Source organism: Pipistrellus kuhlii, unplaced genomic scaffold (genome assembly GCF_014108245.1).
Source record: "Pipistrellus kuhlii isolate mPipKuh1 unplaced genomic scaffold, mPipKuh1.p scaffold_m20_p_15, whole genome shotgun sequence".
Classification (NCBI taxonomy): domain Eukaryota; kingdom Metazoa; phylum Chordata; class Mammalia; order Chiroptera; family Vespertilionidae; genus Pipistrellus; species Pipistrellus kuhlii.
The window spans coordinates 23,507,821-23,522,458 of NW_023425460.1; the positions used below are offsets into that span (position 1 = coordinate 23,507,821).

The 14,638-nt window shown below is 38.3% G+C and overlaps 1 protein-coding gene across 2 annotated transcripts in view; it reads right to left on the reverse strand.

Annotated features, from left to right (window-relative positions):
• Positions 1-14,638, reverse strand: part of SGMS1 (sphingomyelin synthase 1) — a 219,155-nt gene that overhangs the window by 88,261 nt on the left and 116,256 nt on the right. For both annotated transcript variants that reach the window (XM_036438461.2, XM_045581877.1), the window contains one exon: positions 11,330-11,473. The gene's annotated coding sequence lies outside the window, so the exon portion shown is untranslated. The remainder of the gene's footprint in view (positions 1-11,329; positions 11,474-14,638) is intronic.

A 14,638-nucleotide genomic window follows, 5' to 3' on the forward strand; every position in this document is an offset into this window, starting at 1 on the left:
AGTACTGAGTGTTTTTTATTATAAATTCCTGAAAGAACAAATCATTTCCATCAGGGCTAATTCTTCTGATGTCCCCCGTAATGCCAGGAACTCAGCAGGCATCTGTGGGGGATGAAAGCCGCACTGAGAATGGCAGGCCCCTATGGCCAGGCTAGCTTCACAGGCAAGCCTCGGCAACAGTATGATCTGTCAGCTATGTTTTTGTGTTTTTAAAAAAGACACAGGCGAGGCAATACCAACATTTAAACAGAACTTTCTCTCTAAAAAGAAGTTCGTTTTGAAAATGATGCCACACTATTCTAATAAAAAAAAAAGTATTATTTTTATTGAAAAAAGAAAATAAAGTGTTCCTTGACCTTTCCAAGTCATCCTCTTGAGGACTCACTCCAATGATGCTGATGCTCAGAGTACGTTGAGTTCTCTTCTTGTCTCTTCAAAACCAGAGTACAGGTATTGCCCACAAGAAAAGTCGTCCCGTTACAGACCAGTCACTCCTGAATTCTAAACAAAACCACTTTATTTTCTACTATACTGTGTGGATGAAAGTAGACAATATTTTAATAGGTTCAAGGAATCAAGTTCATCCTCAAAGATGGTAATTTCCCACCACAATGGGTATTCAAAAAAAAAAATTACAAAGTGTCTTCAACACCAGACTTGAATGAACTAACCATTTGGCAGAAGTCTTAGGGATAGGGAAGAGGTTATAAGGTGGTTGAGATGACGTCCATTTCTTTAAAATGCAGTGCAATGGCAGTTTCAACAGAATGTAAGCAATTAACTTAGCTGACGCATTTAAAGGGAATGATCTGAATGTACAAGTCCTGGGTGGGCTTCATATACAATGTTGAGATCCACAACAGTTACACAGAAACCTGGCTAAAAATAATACACTCCTTTTTGGATGTATGGTCGATCTCTCCTCTTGGGCGAGGCCAAGCCTGTTCCCCAAAGTGGAAGGAGATGGGTGGGCATCAAAAGCAAAAGCATTTCAGAGCGAAGAGGCTGGGGGATGGCATTTGCATTAGGGCTGCAGAAGTGGATGGAAGCTCCTGCACCCACATGATTGCTTTGGATTTCAGGCTCCGGTCTCCAGAGGAGTTAGCTCACTAAGCGGGTTAAGGCTGCCACTCCGGAAGGCAGTGCCCTGTGGGCATGAAAAGCATGTGTTCTGCAATCACACAGACTGCATTCCTCAGTCTGCCCCGAACACCTAGAGCATGTTGTTTAATTTCTCTAAGCCTCAGTTTCTTCATCTTCACAATGGCAGTCATAGTAGTACTACAACTTACTATTGATATACGGGTTAAAAGATATAAGGCCTGCAAACAATTTAAGATGGCTCATGGAAAATAGTAAGTGCTTATTAAACGCTGTTGATAGGGCAAGAAGCATACTATCCTCATCCTTAGGAAAAGAAAGTACCAGGTGATGATGATGTCAATAAAAGAAGAGCCAGCCTCCTAAATTCAAATATGTTCCTGCCCACTCCTCCAGGAGACCAGAAATGGCTTGAGGTAGTTGTATTTATCAATAAAGCACAAATTACACACATCTTGGGTGAGAGTGGCACCAGCTGGTAGGCCAGTGGGGAAAAAAAATGCAAATACCAACCATAAAGGCACAAAATGAATTCTCTTGCTTGATATTCCTCAGATAATAGAGGGCACAGCTGAGATTCACACCAGGTAGTGTGGCTTCAGTCCTTGCTCTCAACCACTGAACAGGGTCTCCTCCCCAAAGAGAAAGAGCATAAGCCACATTAGGACTTAGAAACACCTGCTAGGGGAGTTGTCACACATTCAAAATACCAGCTGTCAGGGGAGGGCCTGGTAGCAAGGCAAAGTTTCTTGTATCTTTTTCTTGCATTTCTACAGCCAAAAAGAAAAGTCACCCAGGGTTGTGAATTCTCTGAAGGTCAGAAGGAGAGAAGAAGACAAGAAGGGATAGAAAATGTGCTCCTGGTTAAGTAGGAGAATGCACAGAGAGGAGAGGAAAGGGGAAGAGGAGCCATATTCCTGCCAGCCTCAGATGTGGCTGGATCTCTCTAGAATGGCCCTCAGGAGCCCTGCCTCTCATGATATATCCCCCTTGTGTGGGGGTGGGGCCTGTGATTTGCTTCTGGCCGGTGGAATAAGGTAAAAATGATGGAATCCATGTGGTTATATCACAGACTATTGTAATGTCATGCTGCTGCAAGATCCCATCCCTTGCTGACTCTGAAGAAGCCAGGGGCCACGTGGGCAGCTTCCTAGAGTGAGAGCCACGTGAGGGCAGCCTCTAGCTGACAGTTAACAAGTAACTGAGGCCTCAGCCCAGAGCCCACAAGAAGCTGACAACCATCAGATGAGCTTAGAAGCAAATCCTTTCTCAGTCGAGCCTCCGATAAGACCGAAGCCTGATGGACATCTGACTGCAGCTTCTAAAGCACCTTCTAAGCCACGGCCAGCTCCAGGGCCGCAGGGCCTGGGAGGCAGCCTGCGCGCTGAGGAAGCTGGGAGCGTGTAGTCTGCTGCTCTGCAGAAACAGATGACTAACACCAAAGGGAAGTGAGGAGGAGTCCCCGACGAGACCACACGTCCTTCCGGGAGAGGAGGGGAAGGGAGAGGAAGGCTCAAAGGCCAGGCCTGGGAGAGTGATCCAGGAACAAAAATGTCTCTATTTTCTAGACTTATCATTTCATCTTTCCTTTCCTCTCAAAAATGCAGTGCTTCTGGTTTTAAAACTACATTTAAAGGGGCTCTCATTCAGTAATATTGATTTTGTGCTCTATTTTAAAGCAGATAATTTAAGCATGAAGGCTTTCTTATTCAAGTTGTATTAAGAATCGTTTCTTTAGTGTTACCTGAGCAAAAACTTCAAACTAAAAAACAAAAGACATGTATTCCCCAATAAGTTTAAAAGCAAAACTGGCTTTATCACAAATCCATGTCAGTGAAGGGAGTCGGTCACCTGGCACCAGGAGATTCACAGAAAAGACAAATGACAGATACGTGGCATTTGCATGTTGTGGCCCTTACAACAATCCTGACATGAATAAGGTAGCTGCAGTGTTCTCCCCGTTTTCAGAAAAATTACCTGCAGGCCAGAGAAGGACAGTGACATATCTAAGCTGGCTTTCTAAGCGGCAGGCCTGGACTTCAAACCCGGTTCTTCTAGTGGAGACAAAGCCAGTGCTTTTTCCCCTCTAGGCCACTGCGTAGTGAGAAGTAATGGGAAAACCCTCTGAGGATGAGCAAGAGGAGAAGCGTTGAGAACAAAGACCGGCAGTGATAACTGTGGTGTATGCCTTGAGAGGCGTCAGCCCCACTGATTTACCAGCACAGCCTGGGGCAACTGGTGAAAAGGAAAGAAGATAGAAAAATCAGACAACAGAGATGACACACAGCACACTGGCTGTGGAAAATATGAGAAGAAACACCAATCAAAACAGAGAAATTATGGGAGGCATTTGGTTATGAATTTTGCCTAAACTAGTGGTTAGCAGACGTTTTCTGTAAAGGAACAAAGAGCATTTTAGGCTTTGCAGGGCATATGGTATCTTTTGTAACTACTAAACTGTCATTATCCTGCAAAAGCAGCCCCAGGTATTATGTAAATAAATGCATGTGATGGTGTGCCAATAAAGCTGTATTTATAAAAACAGGTCTGAGCCGGATTTGGCCTTCCAGCTGTAGTTTGCTAATCCCTGGCCTAGATAGTGGCCTGATCTCCATGGGAAACCTGTGAGATTCTACAGGAGCAAAGAGAAAGATGCTACAGCCCACCATAAAAATTCTGGGATAACATGACCAGTTAGCAGGCAACACGCACCCGGGGGTGCCATACCCATAAACACCAAGTTTGCACAGCCTTTTGACTAAGACACTGAAGTGATGCGTTTATTCAATCTTAGTTTATTCAAAAGTTACTAACATTCAAAGAAACACCATGTCGATTATGATTCACAGAACTGGTAAGCCCAGACGTATCACATAATCTTACATGGAAGACAATGGGAAAAAGCACCCCAATGTTCCAAAAGTAACTGCGAAGGAAAATTGTCATAAACCGTGGCAACTGAATGAGTGCTGGCTTCCACCTCTGACAATTCCTCCCCCCAACTTTTTCTGTCTAATTTTCCTACCTAAAATCCCACTTCTCATGTAGGTATCAATTTAAACATCTTTTTCTCCAAGAAATTTTCCTCAAACATCCCAGATGTTTGACATCAAGACACCTACCATACTCTCGCATGACATGAACTTCTTCATTACTCTCAGGATACCTATAATTCCTCCCTAGCTCCACGACTGCTTCCTGGCTAGACTAGTATAAATTTTGGAATGCTGCCTTGCTCAACGCCAAGTCAAGGAGAGCGAAGAGAGTTTGATTAAACAGAAGGCTTTGGTGTTTCAAATGACACTCTGAGCTGAGTGACTAAACATATAGCTGATTAGCAAAGCATGGTTTTGCAGAGCAACTTGGGGCTTTTCCTACCTGTCTCATGTATGACGTGATGAAGATCATGTGCAGGTGCCTGTAAGCAATCTGCCCCTACATTCAAACAGAGTCAGAGCATGCCACCCATTTCCACGTCTGTTAACATAGAAGCTACAGAGAAGTTTCTCTTTTTAATTGAGAAGTTTCTCTCAGTTAAACAAAGCAAATGTTTAATAATAAAATTTAATGATAAAATTTTCATTATCCTCGCCCTGACATATTCAAAGATATTTAGCTGGATAGATTTAAAACAAGTATCTGCACTATTTCCTTTTGTTTATACGTACAACAAACATAAAAGCACAAACACTCACACACTTATAGAATTGCTTGAATGAAATGGGGAAAAATCATATTATAAAATACATATAGTATGATCATTTTTATAAACTAAAACAAAAAAGAATAACTAAAAGAATATATGCCTCCCAAAGAATGTATGTACCTCTTTGAGGAACTTGGGGTTCATTGGATTTTCTTCTTGTCTTCGATAGTATATTCTTCTTTTCATACAATGACCGCATATTTTTGTCAAGACTTTTTAAAAAAAATTATTTCAAATAAAAATCTCTTGCTGATTAGGCAATACTTCAAAGCTGTTTAAAAGAAACATTATAGACAGGGAAAATGTGGAACAGGGCAATGCTGTTATTATTTAACATAGCTCTGCTGACAGAATAAAAAAAAAAAATGTTTCTGACCTCCTTAAATGTTCACCCATTCCTACCAATGTCATAATGATGGTACACTTTACCAAGGTGAGCATCCGCAGACAAAAGCAAAACAGTACCAATGCTGAGGGTGTTAATTTCAGTTTCTAACCACATTTTTACTTACCTGGAGCATGATATATTTTAAGTTGGCCTAATTTCTCCCCGGTCTTAAACTATGAGAACTGCACTAACTTATCTAGCTAACTTTAGATACCAAAATACAGGAGGGGCAGATAATAAACATCAAAAGTGAGATCTCCTCTCTGAAAGGTTATTTAAATAAGTAGAAATTGTCAGCGAGGCATTAGAAATGTTGAAGTGGTTACTTGAAATTTATTTCCAGTGTTTACACTGGCAGTTTTAAATAAATATACTAAGTATGTTAAACTTCAATTCATGTGATTATTGAACATGAGCCTGTGCCTAAATTAGAGAGATTACCAATTTTCCTATCTTAGAGTATTCCTTAATAACTTATATTTCTTTTCACAAATACTCAGTATTGGCTTGTGTTTAAATAATACTTGATTGGTCAGTAATAATAGTTTCATCCACTATACATGACTTGAAGATATTTTTAAACTCCAAATAAAAATAAGATAAGAGATTGTCTTTGCCCGGCCAGCATGGCTCAGTGGTTGAGCACCAACCTCTAAACTAGGAAGTCACGGTTCAATTTCCAGCCAGGGCACATGCCTAGGTCGTGGGCTCAAATCCCCAGGGTGAGGCTTGCAGGAAGCAGCTTATCTATAATTCTCATCATTGATGTTTCTTTCTCTCTATCCCTCTCCCTTCCTCTCTCTCTAAAAATAAAAAAATCAATAAAAACATTTTTAAAAAGAAAGAGGTTGTCTTCATGATGACAGAGTTGCCCTCCATGCAATAACAATTGAAGCTGTGAACAAATATAAAAATTAACTTGGAAGCACTAGAAAACAACCAAAAGCAAGCAGAAAGTAGATGATCCACAGCCCTTAAAAGAAGGGAACCACAGAGGATGATAATTTACATTAATGCAGCTTATCTATTGGCACAACCAAGTCTGTGCCAAGGCAGATGGAATTCAAGCAGCAAGCTACAGTCTTATTGGCCAGAAAAGGGTTCTGTCACGGTAGCAGCAAAATAAGGCAGAAAATCCCCTAAATGAGGAAATGATAGAGGGTGAATTCCCAAATTTGCAAATAAATTCTACACTTGTTGGCTACACTCAGAACTATAAAGACCCAAGGATGTGTGTGTGGGCGGGAGGGCAGCACAGGAACAACAGTTGAAAGTTTTTAGAAAGCTGCTCTATTCCAACAGCTGCCCATCTCAGAGGAGTTTGAGCAAGACCTGTGAGGTTCCTGGGGCCTGGTAAAGGCCTCAGACCTTCCTTTGAAACCAGGGCTTAAGAAATAGAGACCACTTATCTTGACTAGAGAATATTTCCTAGAAAATAATAGACAAAATGGAAAAGACAAAGCATAAAAATGAGCCTACAAAATATCCAGGTTTATTTGCCATTATTTTAGCTGTTTGCCTGAAGAAAACACAACTCCCAACATAACAGAATCCCAAGTCTTTACAATGTAGCATCCACAATGTCAGCTTCCATTAAAAATTCAGAGCTATGTAAGGCAAGTAGAAAATATAACACCATTGTCAAAGACAAAGCAAACCACAGAAACATATACAAATAAGCCAAAAAAATGAAATTAGAAGGCTTTAAAATATAAATGATAAATATATTAAAGAATCCACAGAGAAAGCTAGATATAATGGGTAAAGAAAACAAAATTTCAGTAGAAATATAAAGACTAAAAGAAAAAACAACTGGAAATTCTAAAACTGAAAACTACAATATAAAACTTTTTTAAAGAACAGATTAGCCTAATAACAGATTAGACATAATAGTAAAAACTTATGGGTGGACTTCAATATATGTCAATATAAAGAATCCACGCTGAAGCACAGAGAGAAAAACAATGTTTTAAAAAGAGCTTCAATGACCTCTTGGGGAGTATCCAGTGATCTAATTTACATGCTGAAAAAAGAGTACAGAGAATGGAGCAGAAAAACAAATGTAAAGAAACACAGCCTAGAAATTTCCAAAGCTGAACAAAAATAGCAATACATCAAAGGAGGAAACTCAGTTACCCACAAGAAAACTTTACCCAACCATGACAACCAAAGATAATAACAAAAATAATCTTAGAAATAGCTAGAGAAGAAAAGGTATAATACACATGTAAGAGCAATAAGAAGAGTGATGGCAGACATCTCGTTAAAAACAGATGGCCAAGAGAAAATAAACATCTTTAAAGAGCTGAAAGGATGGGGAAAATGTCTACCCAGAATTCTCTATATAACAAAAATATATTTCAATAATAAAGGGAAAATAAAGAATCGTCATACAAATGAAAATGGAGTCTGTTGCCAATAGACCTACACTGCAATGAATGCTAAAGAAAGCTCTGCAAGCTGAAAAGAAGTAATACTGGATGTAAGTTCTAATCCACAGAAAAGAATGAAGAATGTTGGAAATAGCAAATCTGCAGGTAAGCATGAACGACTTCTCTTAATTTAAGATACAGTTATTAGATCTACTTTATCAAGTATTCTATATGTATATATACATCCTTTATATATGCTGCATTATAAGTATAATTCTGTATAGTTTATAACATATGGATACATGAAGAGAACAGTGCAATGGTTAGGGGGAGTGTCAATTGTAACCATATTGTAGGTTTCAAATTTTTATATGATGTAATAAAACATTCATTCAAAAAAGACTTTCTATTAAAGATGAATATTGAATTCTGCAGAGAAACTACAAAAATATTAATGCAAAGTTGTTTAGTGGTATAACTAAAAATCTGAGAAAGAAATTAAAAATATGATACTGAAATGTATTCAATTAAACAAAGAGAAGAAAGAAAAGGAGCTAAAAGATTCAAAAGTATTTAAAGAATAGGACATTTAGGAAACAAAATGGTAAATCTAAAACTAACCATATCAATAATTATAGTACACTAGAAGCTCGGTGTATAAAATTCATGTGGGGGTGGAGGGGTACGGCGGTGAGGATGTGTCCCTCAGCCCAGTCTGCACCCTCTCTAATCTGGGACCTTCGAGGGATGCCTGACTGCCCTGTGGGATCCGGTCTAAAAGGGAAGTCAGACATCCCTCTCACAATCCGACTGCTGGCTCCCAACGGCTCACCTGCCTGCCTGATCAGTCCCTAACTGCTTCTGTCTGCCAGCCTGATCACCCCCTAACCATTACCCTGCCAACCTGATTGTCACCTAACTGCTCCCCTGCTGCCCGATTGTCCCCAACTGTTCTCTCTTGCTGGCCGGTCACCCTTAACTCCCCTCCCCTGTTGACCCAGTCATCCTCAACTGCCCTTCCCTGCAGGCCTGGTCACCCCCAACTGCCCTCCTCTGACGACCTGGTTTCCCTTCCCCCCAACTGCCCTCCACTGCAGGCCTGGTATTAGATATTAAAAATCCCTGAATAAAACCACCTGAGAAAAAGACTTATCAAAATTAAAGAAGCTTTCCTCGTTTTACTAAAGGATTTCTTTTTTTTAATATATTTTTTTCTTGTTGATAGTATTACAGATATCTTTCATCCCCCTCGTCGCTGCCCCCCTCCTCCCAGCCCTTCCACACACACAGGTCTTCACTATAAAGGATTTCTTAAGGATCTTTTAAAATTAGTGAACTTTCTTTGTCAACCTAAATTTATTCATTATTAAAAATATCATAGATATTAGTTTCAGAAATGCACTCACTACATGAAAAATACAACTGTGATGATAAAAAGAAAATGTTAGGAAAAGTCTGTTCTCAAATTCTGACCCAAAATAATAAAGAGCGAATGCTTTGAAATAATTTAAAAACCTGAAAATTATTTATAACATGGGTTACAAACTATTTTCCTTAGAAACTATTTCCACCAATGCAGAGTCAAAGTAAACAGCACAATATTTTAAAAACAAACAGCCATATTCAAGGCTAACTGTGCAGCTATGCTATGCTAACATAGTTTACAAAATTAAAACTTCCAAACACAGCTACGCAAGGAAATCATAATAAATAAACCCCAAGCCCTTCAAATATTAATTTTAAAATTTCTAATCATAATGTGGTCTTATGTAAGTGTGCATCTGACAAATTGTGCTACTAATCCAGCCAGCATTCTTACCATATTATGTTTCTGGTTCCTTCCATGCACTAAATACACTACCAATTTTCAAAATTTCCATCCACCAATCTATATTGACATTTATTCCACTTGCTTAGCATCATCATATATGCTAAAAACGGTCTATTATTTAAGTCATGTTAGATATATTGCTGTTGCCAGGAAACTGGGTTCTAATGTAGCAATGCAGACTGAGGGATGGGCCGGGAAGGGCTCCGGGGGGGTAAATCAGAAGCCCAGATAGGACAGCAGGTCCCCTTCTGTAAAACTAATCTAACATGGGATTCTCAGGAAACAACAATAAAACGATGACAACCGTATGTGATTCACTTAGGTTACTGAGGGGCACAGGCACATGCTACCTATTTCTTCCTGAGTCTGATTTCTTTTTGCATCACTGGGATCCTCTACTTATTGCAACTCTTTTCACTAATTCACAATCAAATGAAATAACACTGCATTAAAGAACCAAAGTACATCAGAATCTCTCAGGACATCATCATAGGGACCCATAGCAGATAGCACATAATAAAAAATATAAAAAATAACCTCCTCATAATGAAGGAATTATTCAGAAATCAAATCTTACTTAGAAGGGTAAAATTATATAACTTAGTAAAATATTAGGAAAAAAAAATCAAATCATTTTAGTTTTTGTGTGTGAATTTTTGTGTTTATTTTGAAATAATTTCAGACTTTAAAATGTTGCCAAAATAGAAATGTGTGTATACATACATGTCTATATATACACATAGAAACACATGTATACATATATACACATAGAAATGTGTACACACACACACACACACACACACACACACACACACACATTAAATACCCATACACACAGAGCCAGAAACAGTAACATAATTCTGAAAGTCAGGGGTATACAAAGATATACTCAGAAGAGAGATACCATCTCCATCCCCCTACTTCATTCCCTCCCCCATCCATTCCATTCTGTTCCAATCACCCATCCCATGGTTTTTTTCTTGCACAAATGAGCAGGTACAGATATATTATGTTTTATCTTGTTTCTCACATAAAAGATAGCAAAGCATATATATTCTTCTGTACTTTACGTTTTTCACTTTAAATATACCCCTAGAAATCATCCCATACTTTCATTCATAGAGATCATCTCTACTAACCCTCTATTGTGAGATTGTACCAGAGTTCATTATATCACTTCCCTACATCTAGGTATTTAAATTGTTTCCTGTATAAACCAATCTCATTTAATAAGTAATGTTTCAAAGACATCAAGGTTTCTGCCAATTCAGGAAGCATATTACAGGCAATTATTCTCCACCTCATTCTTTACCTCATCCAACTGTTTATAGCAAACATTCAACTTAAAAGTTGAGTTTGTACTTGTACCTAAGTTTTAAATACTTTTTTTTCTAGTATGTTGGCTCTAAACATCTTCCCACCTCATCTATTAGAAGCTCCTACTAAAACAGATTAAAAACAAACAACAACAACAAATAAAAACAGGTCCTCCTCTTCTGCAGAATGACATGATACATACCTACAGAAGAGAACATCCTCCAAGATAAGAGTAAAGCCATTAAATAACAGCTGATTTCAGAATAACAGCTGACTCACATTCACTGAGCTTTGATACGGACTGCCCATTCCCAGAAAAGAAGGCAGTGAGGTCCTGGCCAGAAACCCGTTATCACTTTCATCTGCTCAGAGTCCAATGTCGCCTCTATCGCCTTTATTGTCTGTCAGGCATAGGAAGGACTGGAAACAGCTCAGTCAGAGCTGCTCAAGGAAGCATTGAGTCACATCTCAGTACGCAGTCAAGTTGAGAGAACAATAGCAACTAGTGTATTTGAGACCACAGGCTGGGTAATGCCCAGAGAATGGCTGGACTTGACTTAGTACAGCAGAGTGGGTCACACTACATTCAATCCAAGCTCTAAGTTGTTACATACCTCCAACAGCTACTGTTCTGCATTTATCAGTAGTTTCCTTTAAAATTGTTCTCATGTACGCTTCCTGAGGCAGGGTTTTGTCTTCTATTTCATAAGCTTCCCAACCAGACACTTCTGTGCCTCCCAAAGAACTCAATGGTGTACCTAGAAGAAAAGGGCAATTTTTGTTTAACCACTTCAAAAATTGAATCATAAAATTCTAAAGCTGAAACAGACCTTATAAATCCAATAGACCTCACTATACATAGAAGTATTAGATTGGAAACAAAAAATTCACAACTGACCTCCCCACCTCCCACTCCCATGTGTTTTCCTTCCTCTCTTCCTTCCTTCAGCTTTTTTTATAGATATAATATAAACCTTACCCCACCTTTTCTTAATTAAAAACTAAAGTCTATAACCCTCTATCACATAGAGGTGCTTGTTTTACATATTTACATACTAACGTTAACTGTCAACAAGTAACTGATTTTCACAAATTAAGTACAGCATCTTCAATAAGAAAACAAGAGTAACTTAACTACTAAGATACCTTCTTTACAAGTTGACTGATAAAAAAGATGGTCATTTCTCTAAGACCCAAACATTGTCCTCATAAATGATACCTTTTATAGTTACATGTTGCATAACCAGGAAGCTAGAGATAATGTTTTGCATGTGACAAAGAACAAAAAGGTAATTGTTCACTTAGTCCCTCATTTATACTTATTTGTACTTACATGTGAAAGAATGTGGAATCTAATGGTAGCCAGCAAGGTAGCATTTTATTTTTATCATGTTTAATTTAATAGGTAACATTCTACTTTTTCTTCTAAATGACCTTTTAGAGGTGAGTTCTCGATCCTGTTCAGGATCATATAAACCATACATCACGGAGTACCTGATGAAAGTTAAACCTATTCTACTATTCAAGAAGATCTTGCACTCTTTGAAGCCCATCTCAAAACCTCAGAATAAGAATCGTAGGGAATTCTATGTACCAAACTGAATAGCTGATATCTTGGGCCAATTAACAGTCATTAGAGAAAATGATTCTTGGAACAACAACAAAACAAATAAACAAAATCATTTTTGATAGTCCCTAAGGGCCTAGTCCAACCAGGCAACCCTCGCTTAATAATTCTTTATCCTACAGGTCAGAAATAGTAATACACTGTAAGTTAGAGGTGTGGAATGTCTAGCCAGCTGGCCGCATAGACCTATGAAATTGTTTGGTCTGGCCCTCCACGGCATTAGGGGTGAGTTAATTAAATGTTTAACCAACTGTAACAGGCTAATTTTTAAGTTGATAATTTTGTATGACCCATGAATGATGTCATAAATTCCCAAATGCACCCTTGACAGAAAAAAGTTCCCACCCACTGTAAATAATCAATACAATCACAAAGAAAGCCACTGTCCCAAGTAACTAAAAAGAACACAGGACTCTCTTGACATTTTATTAGTTTATAAGTATTCATTAAAGCTTAAGAGTAAAATAGAATTAGATAAAAGAACATCATCTGATAATACCGACATATAGAATATATCCCTAACGATAAATCAAGGGGTTCCCTCCAAAAAAGTGTCTCAGGAAATAGAGTGTCACTAAGTCTCATATTAAAAACAAAAATTTCAGTTTATTTTGAATAATTAAATGACATTTGGGAAAGTAACATACTAGTACAGATGGTCAATAAGTACATGAAAGGATGCTAAACATCATAATCAACAGGGAAATGAAAATCAAAACCAAATAATGTGTCACCTCACACCTATGAGGATGGCCACTATAAAAACAAAACAAAAAAAAGAGAGAAAATAACAAGTGTTGGCGAGGATGTGAAAAAAAGGAAACCCTTGTGTACAATTGGTGAAAATGTAGCCACTATGGGGGGGAAAAAAGAAAAGAAAAGAAAAAAGACAGAAAAGAAAAGAAAAGAAAAGAAAAGAAAAGAAAAGAAAAGAAAAGAAAAGAAAAGAAAAGAAAAGAAAAGAAAAGAAAGAAAAGAAAAGAAAAGAAAAGAAAAGAAAAGAAAAGAAAAGAAAAGAAAGAAAGAAGAGAAAAGAAAAAGAAAAGAAAAGAAAAGAAAAGAGAAAAGAAAAAAGAAAAGAAAAGAAAAGAAACAAAGAACTACCCTAAGATCTAGCAATTCCACTTCTGGATATCAACACCCAAAATTGGAAGCAAGATCTCCAAGAGGTATTTGCACACCCATGTTCACTGCAGCTTTCTTTATTCAAAACAGCCAGGAGGTAGAAGCAACTTACACTAAGTAAAACAAGCTAGTCACAAAAGCACAAATACTTTAAGATCCACTTAGATAAGTTGTCTGAAGTGGTCTAATTCTTTGAAATAGAAAGTCGAATGGTGGTTGACAGAATCTGAGAGCAGGAGGGAAAGAAGAGTTGTGAAGAGGATGTAGAGTTTCAGTTTTGCAAGATGAAAAAGTTCTAAAGATTTGTTGCACACAATTCGAATATAGTTAACACTACTGTGCTATATACACTTAAAAATGGTCAAGATGGTAAATTTTATATTGTGTATGTTTTTACCACAATAAAAACAAATAGGGAGATTATACTGGATTGTCTAGGTGGGTGCAATGTAATCATAGAGTCCTTAAAAGTAAAAGGAGACAGAAGATGAGGTCAGAGTAATGCAGCATGAGATGTAGTTGACCTGCTATTGTTCCTCTAAAAGAGAGGAAGGGGACCGAGAAGCAAAGAGTGCAGCCAGCTTCTCTAGAAGCTGGGCAAATCAAGGGGAGAATTCCTCCTCTAGACCATCAAGGAAGAAATACAGCCCCATTGACACCCTGATTTTAGCCCAGTGAGACCCATGTCAGACTTTTGACCTATAGAGAGCAAGATAATAAATTTGTGTTGTTATAAACAATAAAAGGGGGGTGGGGGATCAGTTAGAATCCGATCTTCTCCGCACCTTGTAGAGCCAGATAAGCCATCTCTACTCCCCTAACAGGAGGCAGTTTACTCTGGAGAAAATGATATAGCAAGACTTCAGATTCAGAGATGTCAGATAAGGCTGAGAGGGAGACATTAGAGCTCAGCATTAGCAGGCTGGGATGAGGAGACCTTTGGCTCCTTTCCCTCTTCTGGCTCTGCCCAAATCCCCACAGGCAGGATTTTAGTCTTTTGGAGAAACTGAAAGATCTAAGAAAAAAAGACCTGAAGATTCTGAGATCTAGGAGTCACCAACTCAAATGGCCAGGTCCCTGCCCCAAAACCTTTACAGGGAAGCCCACTAGGTAATCAATTTCTAAATATAAAAAGAAAACTAAATCTTCACCATTCATTTGAGAAATCTTC